The 15,815-nt window shown below is 43.7% G+C and overlaps 1 protein-coding gene across 5 annotated transcripts in view; it reads right to left on the bottom strand.

The window, feature by feature from the left end:
• Positions 1-15,815, bottom strand: part of ric8a (ric8 guanine nucleotide exchange factor A) — a 401,642-nt gene that overhangs the window by 29,559 nt on the left and 356,268 nt on the right. The gene's annotated exons all lie outside the window — the stretch shown is intronic.

Here is a 15,815-nt window from a genome sequence, read left to right as displayed (position 1 = left end):
TCTCACCTTGTTCGTGGTTTGACGCAGTAAATCTTTATTTCCCATGCAGTTTTTTAAGCGAAACCATATCAACTTATACCAAATTACTGTTTTAGAAATGGGGAGTTCGTCAAGTCGGTGCCGATCCACACTTGCCAAGTTTAAGGATTCTGAATGTGGGAGATCTCCGAAACAGGAAGGGGGGAGGGTGTCGTGCTGATTTCTACCCCCCCCCTCCTTTTTTTGCACGGAAAAAAATATATCATGAAAGAATAAAAGGGGGAGGGAGGGAGTCCATAAACATTAGCTGAACACCAGAGGGTCTCTAGTAAAAGGTGCTAGTCTCATAGGGGGGCGAGTATCCTTGCATCTCTATAAACTTCGTCATCAAAACAACTAGCAAATTTATTTCTGTCAAAACAACTCGCATATGTCTTCCTGGGACTTATGTGAAAGAACGGGATGGCGCAGCTGACTGCCAGGCAACTGAAAAATTTAAGACAAAGTATAGCCAAAGTACCCAGACACAGGAACAACATTACTAGATTCGTTGGACAGTAACGCCAAACTCTTTTAGCAATTTTTTACATCTTTATCGTCTCTACCAGTGCATTCAGCTAGGAATCGCATTGCCGCAACCGCAGTGTTGCATGCGGCTGTTGCAAAAAAGGCAGCTCTGTTTTCAATCCGCAAGCGGTGGCTGCGCACGTGCCTTTAAAACCATGTCGTTTTTAGCTATCTGTGATCGCATCTGCGGCGATTTTATCCGCAGCGTTTCAAAGCATCGTCATTTTAACTGGATGAGCGTAGAACGCACGTGCACTTTTGGAGTGCTGTCAGTTACGTCATCGCCATACATGATCGTGTCTCTACTTGGCGACAACTTTTTGTGGCAACACAGCCAAGGCTACAAAGCCCAAGCACGCCTTTCTTTCACTACGCTTCTGCATGAAATCTACGAACGCTAACTTTTACATACAGCGTAGCGTACGAAAGGAAAATATAAAAAGAAAAGTTACCAATATTATCTTGAAGATTGTTCGCATGATTATTAGGAACCTTACACCATGCAGGATTTTCGTTCTTTGTTGTTTCTAGTTTTCTGGTTTTCTAGAGTTGTTTAACCTTTTTCCTGCCCTGGTAAACAAAGACGGCATCGCTCGGTTGCAGCATATTCATGTCAAAGTTTGTAAGTGAGCACTAGTGTGTGTTCATTAGGTGATCTGTGTTCATTGAGCCAGAAGAAACGAAGGCACTGGTGCGTCGTGAATATTTTGTTTCCCCCACGTGCACTCACCGAAAAATAAGACATGAGTGAGTGATATCATCAGGTGAATGCGGGACTAATAGCTATAACCGCCTTGAAGTGTAATCAGCAACCTGCCAGCCTTCAGCAGGCCTGGCTGCTTGAAGGCAAAAGTGCCATTGCAAACTATGTAAAAGCAAGAACCCTTTCCCTGAATTGCGTTGCACAGGTGGTTGGTATTTCAGCTGCCTGATATGGTCATGTTGTCACGGATTACAGGCTGCTGCTGCGAGCAATGAACTGAGACAAGATTCGGATAACAACACACCACATTTAATAAACACCCACACGACATACCCTCTATATACAAATATACAACAATGTAGCAAACTAATCGAAATAACTACAATATAAACTACTAACCTGTAAACCAACCACCATGCAGAGTAAACTGTCCTAAATATCGTCTAGCAACTCCATAGCCTTAATGCGTTGCCTCGGCCTTACTTGGCACACAGCAGGTGCGCTTCTAGCCACTGTCCCAATCTGTCTTGTCGGATACCTGTCAGGGTTCTCGTAGATCTTGACAAAAATTATCATCTTTGCCGCTGCCGACGTGGTAGCCCGTAGACGTCATTGCCTTACGTCGCAGCTGACATGGCGGATGTCTTAGTGGCTGGGCCTAGCGGCCACTGGCGATACCCTATGCTGCCCACTGACGTGGCCACCTGGAGACTGTCTTTGGCCACTTGCTTCAAAGGGGCTTACGCCAGAAACATCGGCGCTTGCTGTGCGCGGCGGCTGCATCCCGAGCAGCCTCTCTCGAAGTGTGTTGAGGTCTCTATCTTCTTCTCAGGATGTCCGCGTCACACGTTTCAGAGTCGCTGTCCTGCCGCTCCCGTCACCCGTGTGTTTGCTGGCGATGAAAACCTTTCTTCCGAAGCCCACCTCGCCAATGCCAGCTTGTCGCTGCTCACGCGCCCGTTGCTGCTTGGGTCACCTGCCTTGAGCCTCGCTGTACGGTGCGCGTACTCGCGCCTTTTCCCATCTTCTCTCAACTTCCTCGTCGTCTCTCTCCAAGGGGCTCTTACTCTTGACATTCGCCCCCTTTTCCTAGAGGTTTCTCTCAAAAAACTGATTCCCTTTCTCTCTTGATCTTGTAGTTGCATTCGCTTGCCAAGTGTTCACTTTAAATAACTTTCACTTCACAGCGGTCATGAAAAAGCACTGTCCCCAGCACTTCATCTAACACTGCACTGGACTGTTCGGCAAGTTCATTGTATTATCGTTCATAAAACTCTTGGCTGCATTCTAAAATTCTACTACCACAAAAGTGCAGCACTCACTGTTTAAAATGTTGACTAACCCATTGTGTACAATATTCAGCTTCAAATAAAGTAATCTATCGACCTACTTCAAGCACATTTTACAGAAACATCACTTGTCCATTAAAGGAATCCCGAGATTAAGACAACACACTTCAATCTGTGCTCTTTCATGTTCCGAATTTTTTAAAATTTATTCCTACGTCTACCCGCGCCCCACAGATCAAGACACTCAGCACAGCTGATGCCTCTGTTTTTTTTTTTCGATGACTCTTCGAGTCAGCTGTCGTATGTAGCGTCTTAACTCTCACTGTGTGGCTGGCTCTTTACTCTGGTATTTTTCTTGCCCGACGATAAAGACATAGCTTTATCGCTTCCCGAGTGGTTTTCTTTCATCTCATGCGTCCGTAACTTTGCACCACTTTCCTTGCTTCCTGGTGACCATGACTGGTTCTCTCTGTCTCTATAGCTGTCTCAATATCCCTTACTTTCGTGCGTTTGAAAACGGACGTGTGAAGCACTTTTCTTTTTCGCACTATCTGAAATCATCTTTCATGAATGCTTCGTGCTTTTTCTTTCAATATGCATGCCCAATCATGAACATCTACTCACTGTCTCTTTGCTACCTATCTTGATAGCGTTCATTTTTTTCATACTCTGTTCTACTGCATCCGCGTCCTCTACTCTAACCATTGCCTTACTGCAACTGTATGCAACATCTAATCCCTTTTTCTGCAACTTATCGCTCACATGACCTGCCTTGCTGGCCTTCAACTCCTGCTCGCTAACCTTATGCTCAACTGAAGCACAACTGGGAACACCGCACACACTAATTTCTTTGGATAACTCCTCTGTGTGCGTTATTCTTTCGGTCTACCTGTGGCTTGTGCCAATCACAGTTGCCGCTCTAGTGCCTACCTTTCTCTCGCATATATTTCTTGCACTTCTGTGCGTTTTGACTGAAGTTTGACATTGTGCTTCTTCCTCCTTAACCCCTGCTTTTCCTGAGCGCATTTTCTTTCGGCGTCAACTAAGTTTGAACCCTCTTCCTTACTTAGCTTTTGCTCTCGAACAACCGTTAATATTTTTTGTCCCAATCCATCACCACAACGTCCAATAATCAGTGACTGGGCCGGATTGAATCCTGGCAAGCTCACCAATTGTCATAGATTATAGGGTGTGGCCCCGCGCGATAGACTCAGCCAGACTCGAAAGAGGGACAAACATTTATACCAGAAAATAAACGGCACTATTTATACAAATCTACAAAACAGCACAAACAGCTGTAGACTAATGAAACCAACCACAAACTAGATTAGTGACTAAACCATCCTAATTAATGTATTAACTCTGAATTCTCCTAATTAATGTGTTAACTCTCGCCTTATCTCTAATGGTTCTTCAGGCTAGCCTACACGATGCCGCTGACTTGGCTAGCTCGTTGCCAAAGTCTGGTCTGTCATAGATATCGATGTCCTCTCCGCAGCTCGATGTGTCCTTCGGCACCTGTGCGTGCTAGCCGTCATCACTGACGCTCGTAGGTCCCTCTGTGGCTACTTACACTGGCTATTTCTTCACCCGTCAAGGCGTTCTGTTGTTGACGTGGTCCTCCGGGCATTGCCTTGGGTTGCTTCGCTTCTGAAAGGGGGCTAGCGCCGGGAATGCTCATCCTTGCTGGGCATGGCGGCTGTGTCTCCGAGAAGCCCTCTTTCGATCACCGCCGATTTCACTGGCCACCTCGGGATGCGCACGTGTCAGGCAGCAGGCACGAACGGCCGTTGCTCATGTCCCCGGTGCGTGCCGATGATGCTATCTTCTGCCGCCAAGTTTCTGGAGACAATGACAGTTCGCGACCTCTTCGTCCTTCTTTTCGACCCCGTGCTTGTGCCTCGAGTTCACAAACATTTCGAGCGCGTGCCTTCAAACGTTGGTCGTCTTCGTCGTCTTGCAGTCTCGCGGCTGTCACTTATGACATATGCGTCCATTTCGAACATTTTTTTTACGAAAAACTGCTTCTTTGCCATTAGCACAGCCATGAATGACCCTTCACTTCAAATGTCGAGACTTGCGCATGTTGGCGTTGCATTTCTTCGCACACTGTTCACTGGACACCACCAAGCACTTCTTTGACACATTACCTGGCCGAATTTTCACATGCTTCGCACTGCATTCTATCACTACACCAACCTGATGCTCCGACACAGCACTTTTAACTTCCCTCCAATCATCCCTTAGTTACAATGTGCATAATTAAATTTGACACTACAAACCCTCGTTTTCCTTGTGACGTTAAACGCCTTTCTCGACTTCCTTCTGCGTCTATTGACTGAGCGCAGTAGCGAACACCCAGTATTACCACTGTCTTTATTTTTGTTCTTTGCAATCATGAAATGCCTCATCCAAAGGACTTTTCTTGGGTGCGTTCCAACTGTGTGTCTACACCCATGAAATTGCCTACAAATCTTGGTGTCAGGTTGTACACGACCAAATCGCGATGCTTTAGGCCCTCCTTCCTTTTTCTTTCGTTTGACGGAGATAGTAGTACGACCTTTAACCCAGCCAATCACCCTCTCCCACATTCGTAAGGCTGTCTCTTGTGCATAGTCTATGCGTTGTTCCATCAATATGGCCTTCTGTGAGCAACTAGTATCTCTCTCTTTCGTGACTGGCTCGTTTGAAAGTGTTTTATTTCAGCAATAATAAGTATCTTCACAATGTTCGATACTCACTGAACTACTATACGCTGTCACATCTACGTCCACATTCTCTTTTTTTGCTAATTACTTGGCTGTTCTCATGACTAGTAAGACTGTTGTCACTAGTCCCTCTTATGACCTCCTCAGAACAAGAAATATTATGATCTGTAACTTCAATTAAATCCTCCTTTGTTGTCTTTCCTTCTATCCTAATGCTCTTTGTAGCTTCCACCAAAATCAATTTGTGCTCAAGTGCTTTGGCCTTTTTATATCTCCAGCGTGTGCTTCACAAGCTTCACCACACTTACTCTGAAGTTTAGCTTCGAGTTCTGTTCGCGCCAGTTCCCTCTTTTTTTCTAACGCGTCATAGCTCTGTTACGAAAAACTGCTGTGCCTCTTCCTTTGATTATTTTCGATCTCTTGCTAGACTCAGAATCTTGACAAAGTCTATCGTTGCGACCTCCGAAATCTGTGACGGGCAGTAAGTACAATCCTGGCAGGCTCGTCAATTTTGTCACACATTACGGGCCGATGCTGCGAGCGATGAACTGAGACAAGACTCGGATAACAACACACCACATTTAATAAACACTAGCACGGCATACCCTCTACATATAAATAAACAAAAATATAGCAAACAAATAAAAATAACTACAATATAAACTACTAACCTATAAACCAAACCCCATGCAGAGTAAACTTTCCTAAATATCGTACAGCAACTCCATAGCCTTAATGCTTCACCTCGGTCTTACTTGTCAACCAGCAGGCGCACTTCTGGTCATTGTCCAAATCCGTCTTGTTGGATACCAGTCGGGGTTCTCGTAGATCTTGACGAAAGTCATCGTCCTTCCCACTGCTGACGTGGTCGCCCGTAGACATCGTTGCCTTACGTCGTTGCTGACGTGGCGGATGTCTCGGCGGCTGGGCCTAGTGGCCACTAGCGATGCCAGGCGCTGCCCGCTGACGTGACAACCCGGGGATTGTCTTCGACGGCTTGCTTCAAAGGGGGCTTGCGCCAGGAACATCGGCGCTTGCTGTGCGCGGGGGCTTCATCCTGAGCAGCGTCCCTTGAAGCATGTCGAGGTCTCAGTCTTATTTTCGAGACGCCCACATCACAGGTTGCCGAGTCACTGTCCTGCTGCTCTCGACGTCAGTGTGTTTGCTGTCAATGCAACCTTCTCTTGCGAAGCCCACGTCGACAATGCCAGCTCGTCGCTGGTCGTGCGTCTATCGCCGCTCGGGTCACACGCCTTGGGCCTCGCTGTACGGTGCGTGTGCTCGTGCCTTTTTCCAATCTTCTCTCAGCTTCCTCGTCATCTTTTGTCTCTGAGGGGCTCCTACTTATGACACATGCTGAAGATGGCGTACTGTACCACCACACTTATCGGCGTCTATGGAGGGAGTGGTTGTTTGCGCTTTGCGATGACAGTAGTTTATGAAGATCAAACTACCAGTGGAAAGCTTTGCCTGGGCAACAGACGTGTTCATGTACATTATGCTGTTGACCCTGCAAAAACAGTGTTCTTGGCCAAGTTAAACTTGCGTTTCACCCACTTGGATTTACAAACGTCAAACGCCCCATGATGACCTGTCACGGCCAAGATTTCTTATACCCGTCGATTCCTTCATGTCTCTTAAAAAGTAACGTGAGCGTTTCTGAAAAGTTCTTGCGCCTCAAAAAAAAAAAAAAAAAAAAAAAAAAAACGATGCTAACCAAGTATGCACTAAAATTTAGGAAATATTTTCTTGCCTTTGTGTTGTTTTTCCAATCGCCCAGTTCCTGCTCGGTCGTGCTTTTTTTTTTTTGCTTATATAAATCTGAACGCTTCAATAAAGCCTTTGTTCTTTTTAAAAAAGAAAGAGCATTTTATTTATTTCCTCCCCAAAAATGTTACATTTATCGAATAGTGCTCATGGGAACATGTACATGTTGGATGGGCTTGTGAAACTGAAATCGCATGAAAATGGACTACTTGGCGTAGTCACACATGTGCAGAAACTTTGTCCAGGTAGCTTTGACTGTGCTGCCACAATAAGTTGTTGCGAAGTATAGAGCGACTACGGTTTTGTCCACAGCGATTGTGGCAAAAGATAACCTCAGTTCTGATATTGCATACGCTGGCCGCACGAGTCTTTTTGAAGCTTCAAGCATGCCGCTCTCGGCCTTCATTTCAGGGTTTCAGCACTAAAGTTTGTTACAACCTGCCGCGACGATGAGAAGAGCTCGGAACATTAGAATATTGGCCCAATTAACATTTGGATGATTGCCTCCTAAATTCGTTCACAATAAAGTGAGATGGGTTCGCAAAAACACTTGGATTGAATTGGACTGCATTGTTGTCAATGCAGCCAGACCACGCACAGAAATTTCAATGTCTGGGAGATTTTCCTGACAGCCATACAAACGTAAGAGGTGGTCATAATCCGGGAGACTTGGCAGGGATCTACCACATAAAAAGAGCGCGCAATGTCGACAGGGAGGGCTCAAAGAATTCAAGAGTTTTCAAGAACGGGAAAAAATTCCAGGACTTTCAAAGGCCTTGAAATCGCGTTTTTGAAATTAAAGGGTTCTCAAGGTTTTCAAGGGCCTGTAGGCACCCTGCCATGTTAAGCGCCTGTACGCGGAGTGGATGAGGTCCGAAGAACCAGAGCTGACCCCTGGCGAACGACTGAAACTGGCCTCGTCAGCGATATTGTGTTCGTGGATAGTCAAGGCTTGGGCCTGCATTCTTGAGGTGCTCACTTGCTCCGCATTCAAAAAGTGCTCCATCTTGAACACGCTTGATGGCACTGAGGATGATGTGCTGTGGGAGAACATTTCCGACAGGGGAGCTTCGGAAGAGAGTGCGTCCGACGACGACAACGAATGAAGTGTGGGAATAAATTCGTTTTTCAGTTTTACTCAGGCTATATTCGGGTGAAAACTTCTTTTCTCGCCTTTGCTATTTCCAAATTACACCCAGACTATATGAGAGTCCGAGCTATATGCGGGCTTTTACGGTACGTTCTTGAAACCTGCCTTAATGATGCGGAGAACCACTCTTGATGTAATAATTTGATATTTTATGGCAATATTGATACTAGCAAATTCGAATCACTTGTACAGTCTGAAGACTTGGTAATTCAGCTGTGTTCTAAGCAATTGAATTTTTCTTGAAGCCAAAGTAAATTGAGCGAGCGCACCACTTTGGTCTATACTTTTCTGGTTGTAACTGGCCTATTATTGTGAAATTCCTATTCTTAAAAACTAAGCAAATGGTCGTATGTTTATTAAGAACGCTCTATACAGAGTGGGAAAAGATAAAAAAAAAAATTAGAACATACTAAGAAACCTTGCCGCTTTTGAGAGAACAAAGGCAGCTCTTTTTTTTCGGTTCACTATAAAATATTGGGTCAAGGTGCTATATTTTTGATGAAGCGTCTCAATCAATTGATTGATATTGATTAAAGAGTTATAACTATCCCACAGCTAGTGCCCATTGTCCCAAAGTGCACCACCTACCCCTCGAAAAGTTATTTTCTATCTCTGTTATCTTTATGAATATTAGAAGCTTTTTTTTCAAATGCAAACAGGTAGCTGACATTGTATCCTCATCTGAAAGTGATTTATTTATTGACAGAGACGTGGCTTACTAATGAAATTGCTGACAGTGGAGTTAGTTATGCACCAACTGCCAAACTTCGATGTTTTTTCCAAGGACAGGCAGAGTGCTTGAGGTGGTGGCGTTCCTATCACTGTAAAAAACAGCTCAAGTGCTCACTGTTCATGTGACCAGGAACTTGGAAATTGTATGGCTTATAGGTCGAGCTAATCCCTAACTACTACTTCTAGATGTTTGCTGTCGTTCCCCCAACAGTAATGCAGACTTCGCAGGTGAGCTCATAATATCTTCGCCTTTTTCACAAAAAAGTTCATGAACACATGCGTCTTGCTTTTTTGGGGACTTTAACTACCCACACATCGACTGGACTAATTATTCTAGCTCAGGCATTGGTAATGGTTAACTTCCATCGATTAATTTCCTAAATGTTTGCTTTAGTTTCAACCTCTCACAGATGGTAATGAAGCCCATGCTTGTAACTGATGATACTGCAAACATACCATATTTATTCGAGTCTAGATTTATAGTTCTATTCATATTCTTTTGTATCAAATTTGAGGGTTAATTTACACTCGGATATTTGAAAAATGCACAAACTTGCATTGAGAAAAGTGGTGCCCAACTAGCAGCACCTAGACGGTATTGTAGCCGTTAGCAGTGAGCCAACCCATGGCTCGGGTGATGAGGCCGCCATTTTATCGATGTGGCGACTGCAGAAACGAGTCGTTCGTCATTTCTAGGCATGCTTCGAGTGGTCCCTGTGTGACTTAGCTCAATGGCACCAAACAGGCGGTTTCATTATAGTACTGCTTATAAAAGAAAAGTTGTCGTAGCTGGGGAGTCGTCGTGCAAAGTTCAAGCCGGGCGGGACGAAAAAAATGTGCATCACTGGAGGGGCTGCTGCAGCATGGAACAAGATCCTAGGAACATTGATTTTGTGCTCTTTCAAGAAGTGCGGCATATCCAATGCGCTTAATGGCATAGAGGATTGCGCACTGTTTGAAGTCAACGACGACAAGTCGGAATGAGTGCCACATCGGCAAGCAAAGCATCTGTATGATGCAAATAACTAGATGCAGCACAAAAAAAAAAAAAAGAAAAGAAAGGGACACACAGAACAGGACTAGCGGCTGTATGTTTCTCGAGCTATTTGCATCATGAACCAACTACTTTGTTTCACCTTTATGTTCAATTAATGTTCATTTGTGAATGCTGTCTTCGCTGTTTCGGTAGGCCTACATTTGAGTTAAAACTTTTTTTTGTCCGGGCTTAAAACTTTTGCGGGGGGGGGGGGGGGGGTCGGCTTAGAATCGGGGGTCGACCTGGGCTCAAGTGAATATGGTACTTGACTTAATACTAGCCACTTATTCAGACAGCATGCCATCCATTAGCTATTGAAGTGAAATAAGCAACCATAAAATAATTCATGCAGTTTTCTCTTTTTCTCCCGCGAAACATTATACAGACTGGAAAACAACTCACTTATACAACAAAGAAAATTATACCATAATTAATAGTGAATTAGAAGCACTGTATGAACTATTTCAATCGGGCTTCGAAAATTGTCCCGTGAATGAAAACTGGTGGCTCTTCTAAAACAAATTGTCTAATCTTGTCGCGCAGCATATACTGACCATCACACTCCACCCTAATTACAATTGACCATGGTTCACAAGCACATTCCTAAAAAAAAACTTAAGAAGAAAAAGAAATGTCTGTTTTGCTCCGCTAAAGTTCAGCCAAGCTCCAACTGTTGAAATAAATATTACGAAGCGGAACACACCAACCTACTTGGTTGCTATTTAAAAACAGAAACATATTTTTTTTCTTTCAGACCTGCCCTGTGCTTGCTCAATAACCCTGCAAAATTCTGGCAAGTAATCAACCCTAAATCAGCACCTGGTGTCAGAATTTCTAAGGACTATGAAATTTTATCCGACATGGCGTGAGCGATCGTGTTTATATTTCAATTTCGCATCTGTTTTCACAAATGAGCCACTTATGCCTTTCCCTTCATATCCTGTTTCCAAGATGCCTTCGTTGTCTGCTATTAATTTTTGACCAGTTGGAATATCTACACTTATTGACAATTGTAAGTTATTTCCATCCGCCAGTGTAGATGAAATCTCCTCGAAGCTGTTAAAAAACACAGCTGTTAAAAAAAGTGTATATATACCACATACCTAACCCCCTTCTCACAATCATTATCATCAGGCTCCCTTTCAGATGACTGGAAAAAAAGAGGAAGGTCGTTCCAGTCTTCAAATCAGGTAACCATGAATCACCATTAAACTATTGCCCCATATCCATCACGGAACGTGTCATATTTATCTATTTTTTCGAGAACAATAACTTTTTCCATCCACCACAGCATGATTTCCGTAAGAATCTAGCCTCATTCCTGCATGATCTTCCCTAAAATCTGGATTGTAATGTTGTAACCGATGTCATTTTCCTCGACTTTGCGAAGGCATTTGATAAAGTAGCAAATAAAATATTATATTTAATATTTGTGACTCAACTTGCACCCTAACATCCGGACATGAAAAAAAGTTTCTTCATAACCGACAACAATCAGTCATTATCAACAGCACTGCTTTTACATTTCTACCAGCAACATCAGGTGTCCCCCATGGTTCAGTTTTAGGTTCCCTCTTATTTTTAATATACATAAACGATTTACCATGGCAAGTATATCCTCTAACGTTCAAATGTTTGCCGATGATTGTGTCACATATCAATCTATCATTATGACAATGACTACATATCTCATTGCAGATCAACCAAAATAATGTAAAAAAGTGGTGTGACGAGTAGTTCATGGCCTTAAATCCTCATAAATGTAAATCCACGTCAATTTCACACAGCCGTAATCATCATACCATTTCTTTCATATTTGAAAAAACCCCTGTTTACATGTCAATGTTGTCCCATTCAAGTATGCAGGCATTACTATTATGCATGATTTCAACTGGTCCTCTTATGTGACTAGCATCACATCATATTCCAACAAATCTTTAGGATTTCCGAAATGTAATGTTCACAGTGCTGAACACCTAAAACTACTCACATATAGAACAATGGTTCTATGTGTGAGAAGCATCACTTATTTGGAATCCTTAAAATCCGTTCAAATTTGCACACTAAGGTATATCCATACATCACATGACATCAGTGTTTCATTAATAAAAGCTGATTCTGGTTTGGATGCACTAGCACAGTGCTGTCACATAGCAAGCTTATTATTATATCATAAATTATATAACAGATAACTTTACCAAGCACCTCACATTCTACCTCCTATGCGCATTTCACTGCACACAGGTCATTCTTTCAACGTTGCTCGTCCAAGTGCACATACTGTTACTTGCTCGCCATCATTTTTCCACCGCACAGTCAAAAACTGAAATGGCCTTCCCCATCACATCACCTGCCTTCATTGAAGAAATGACAAGAATTATTGGTGAACGAATTTTGTAATTTTTTTTATGTAACCACCCCATATGTAACACCCCTTAGGGGTTTTTAAGGTAAATAAATGAAATGAAATTTATGACAAGTCAAACTGTGACATTTGAAACTATGGCAAATGTATCAGATGAGAGTTGAGGGCGAGTAACTGCAAGTGTCTTACCTATGGCATGAACAGAGGTCAGTCACCCCTGCACATCAGAGCCCGGCCCCCCAGGCTAAGCTACCGCTGCACGCTTTGGACCCATCAGCCGAGATTCACCGTCTGCATTGTGCCATGGATACCCTGCTGCCCGCACCGCACGAATGCCCTTCAATGTTCCCGCCTGTGCCTCCGTCACTACTGCCGCCCTTCCCCTCATGGCCACGAGGCACGGAAACAGAACTGACGTCACACCGCTACGATAAAAGCGTCACCAAAGGCTGCGCGCTCTTCAGTGGGCTCGGCAGCACCCCAGCGATGGCCCGCACTCACACGCAACGCCTGCTTTTTGTGCAGGTAAAAAATTCCTGTTCCCTATTCTCCAAGCGTACCAAATACGCTGCATTGCTAGTGCTGCCGAGCCCAAACTGTTGCTTAGAGGTTGTTTCTAGCTGTATTCGTGCCCTGCGAGTGCTGTTGCTATTATGTGGCGACATCGAGACAAACCCTGGCCCTGCAACTCGGTCCTCTAATACTGAAACCCCTAACGACGTTATGTCTGTCTTCAACGATGTTCAGTCCGAGCAGGCAGCCATCATTAATAAAATGAAATCCATACTTTCTACGCTCCTGCAACACGAGCAAAAATTTGAAGAAATTACTAAAAGACTTTCTAAAATTGAAGACAACTGCTCTGTAATAGCCGCGGTAAAAGAAAAGGTCGACGGCTTACAAACACTAACTGAGCAAAACTGTGGTGATATCGCTAGCCTTGTCGCCAGGATGGACAACTCTGAGGACAGACAGCGACGATGCAACCTTGTTTTTCACGGTTTTGAAGATGCCAGTGACGAGACTTGGGCACAGTCTGAGAAGTGCGTCATGGATCTATGTCTCGCCAATCTGGAAGTTTCAGTCCAACCTAGAGACATTGAACGCGCTCACCGCATAGGGCGTTTTCAACCAAGTAAAAATAGACCCATCATTGTCCGGTTCTGTCATTTCGAGGATCGAGAACTAGTGCTGTCCAACGCCAAAAAACTAAAAGACACCAACTACAGCATTAGCAAAGATCTTTCCCCCAACACACGCAAGGCCTGTAAGCACCTCATTGAATTTGGTAAAGCATCTCGCAAGGCCTATAAACTTCGGTACAACAAACTAACCATTGATGGCACCACTTACGTTTTCGATCGCTCTTCTGAAAAAGTAATCCCCCTCCGCCCATAGCTACCACCTCCCACCTCAGCGGATCCTAAATTAAACCCTGAACTTTTGTCAATTGTACACACTAACATTAGAAGCCTCTTGCCGAAACGCGACTCGTTCTTTAATCTTATTTGCACGACAGAATGCAACTTTGTTCTCTTAACCGAAACGTGGCTAAACCCTTCAATAAGCAATTCCGAATTAGCACCATGCTTTCTTGGCTTTACCATATTTCGGCGAGATCGTGATGGTAAGCGTGGTGGTGGCGTCCTGATAGCTGCTCACAGTCGATTAAATTGCTCCCCAGTGGTCATCCCTTCCAGCCTTGAATTACTGCTTGTCTGCTGCAGAAATTCATATCCTCCGGTTATCATTGGAGTCTGTTACCACCCCCCTAACGCAGATGCTTCATTTATCGCTAATTTCCACAGTGCTCTTAACTTCCTGAATGCCTCCTATCCTAACATACCGGTTATTTTAATGGGTGACTAACTTCCCAGGAATAATCTGGTCTAACCTCGCGCTCACGATATCTAAACACACTATGGAAAGCGACTTTGTTAACACGTGCCTAACATTTGGTTTATCTCAACTTCTTTCATTCCCAACGCGAGCTACTGAGCACTCTTCAAATATTCTCGACCTCATTTTCACGTCACACCCCGACAATCTTGCATCCCTAGTTCCTCTCCCAGAGATTAGTGATCACGCTGTGCTTCACGCTTCGTTTTCTAATCAACTACCAGACAAAAGCCATTCCAAGAAAACCCTCACACTCTACGATAAGGGTAACTATGCTGCCATTAACAACGAACTATCCATATTTTTTGAATGGTATTTAAACGACTTCTTCCAACGCCTCCTTGAAACTAACTGGTCTTTGTTCAAGTGCAAAATCCATGATTTGATCAATAGATTTATACCCACAATTACAATTACAGAACAGGCATCTTCACCTTGGTTCAACATATCTCTTAAGCGTCTTAACAATAAGAAAAAGCGATTAGATCGCTCGGCTAAACTGTCTAACAGCGCGAGCGCTTGGAACAAGTACCGCGGAATGGCAAAGGAATTTGAATCACTCGCTGCGAAGGCTAAGCGTTCTTTTTCTCTTCTACATTACCTAATATGCTACGAAATAACCCTAAACAATTTTGGAGAGCCATTAACCCCAACCCCACAAAAACGTTATCCTTACTTGATGAACACGGCGATCCTATTCCAGAACATGTTACACCTCAAGTGCTAAATACTGCCTTCTCTTCCGTATTTACCCCTGAATCTTGCAGCCCGCTTCCAGACTCCCCATTTCGTGATCATCCTGTCATGCCAGGCATTACATTCGATTCATACGGTATCGCAAAACTAATTGACGAATTGAAACTAACCTCATCCGTGGGAATGGATGGCATCAATTGCAAAATTCTGAAAAACACTAAGCCTATAACAAGCATTATTCTTTCGCACATATTTCAGCAGTCCATTTCATGCGGAGTGGTGCCGGAAGACTGGAAGCTTGGTAAGATCGTTCCTGTCTCGAAAAAAGGTTTTTCATCTTCACCGAGTAATTATCGCCCCATATCCATCACAAGTGTATGCTCCAAATTAATGGAACACATAATTTATTCCCACATAGTAATTTTTCTACATTCAGTACATTTCTTTCACCCTAACCAACACGGTTTTCAAAAAGGACTTTCATGTGACACTCAACTCGCCCTGTTCGTTAACGACCCGAGTTCTAGCCTGGATAATAACATACCTGTAGACGCCATTTTCATTGATTTCGAAAAAGCCTTTGACAAAGTTTCTCATAACAGATTATTTTTGAAGCTTTCACGTCTTAACCTTAATTGTCTTGTTTTTGATTGGATATGTGACTTCTTGACTAACCGTAAGCAGTTCGTTTGTGCTAATAACCATCGCTCCTCCCTATCCGCTGTAACCTCCAGCGTACCTCAAGGCACGGTCCTTGGTCCTCTACTATTCCTAATCTATATTAACGACCTCCCCAATAACTTAGTGTCTAACATTCGTCTGTTCGCAGACGACTGTGTCATTTATCGTCCTATTCACAATTCTAACGACCTTGTCATCCTACAGTCTGATCTTTGTTTAATTCAATCTTGGTGCGAAAAATGG

This window comes from Rhipicephalus microplus, chromosome 2 (genome assembly GCF_043290135.1).
Source record: "Rhipicephalus microplus isolate Deutch F79 chromosome 2, USDA_Rmic, whole genome shotgun sequence".
Lineage (NCBI taxonomy): Eukaryota > Metazoa > Arthropoda > Arachnida > Ixodida > Ixodidae > Rhipicephalus > Rhipicephalus microplus.
Note: the sequence above shows the minus strand (reverse complement) of the source record. Positions and strands in the feature narration are given on the sequence as shown.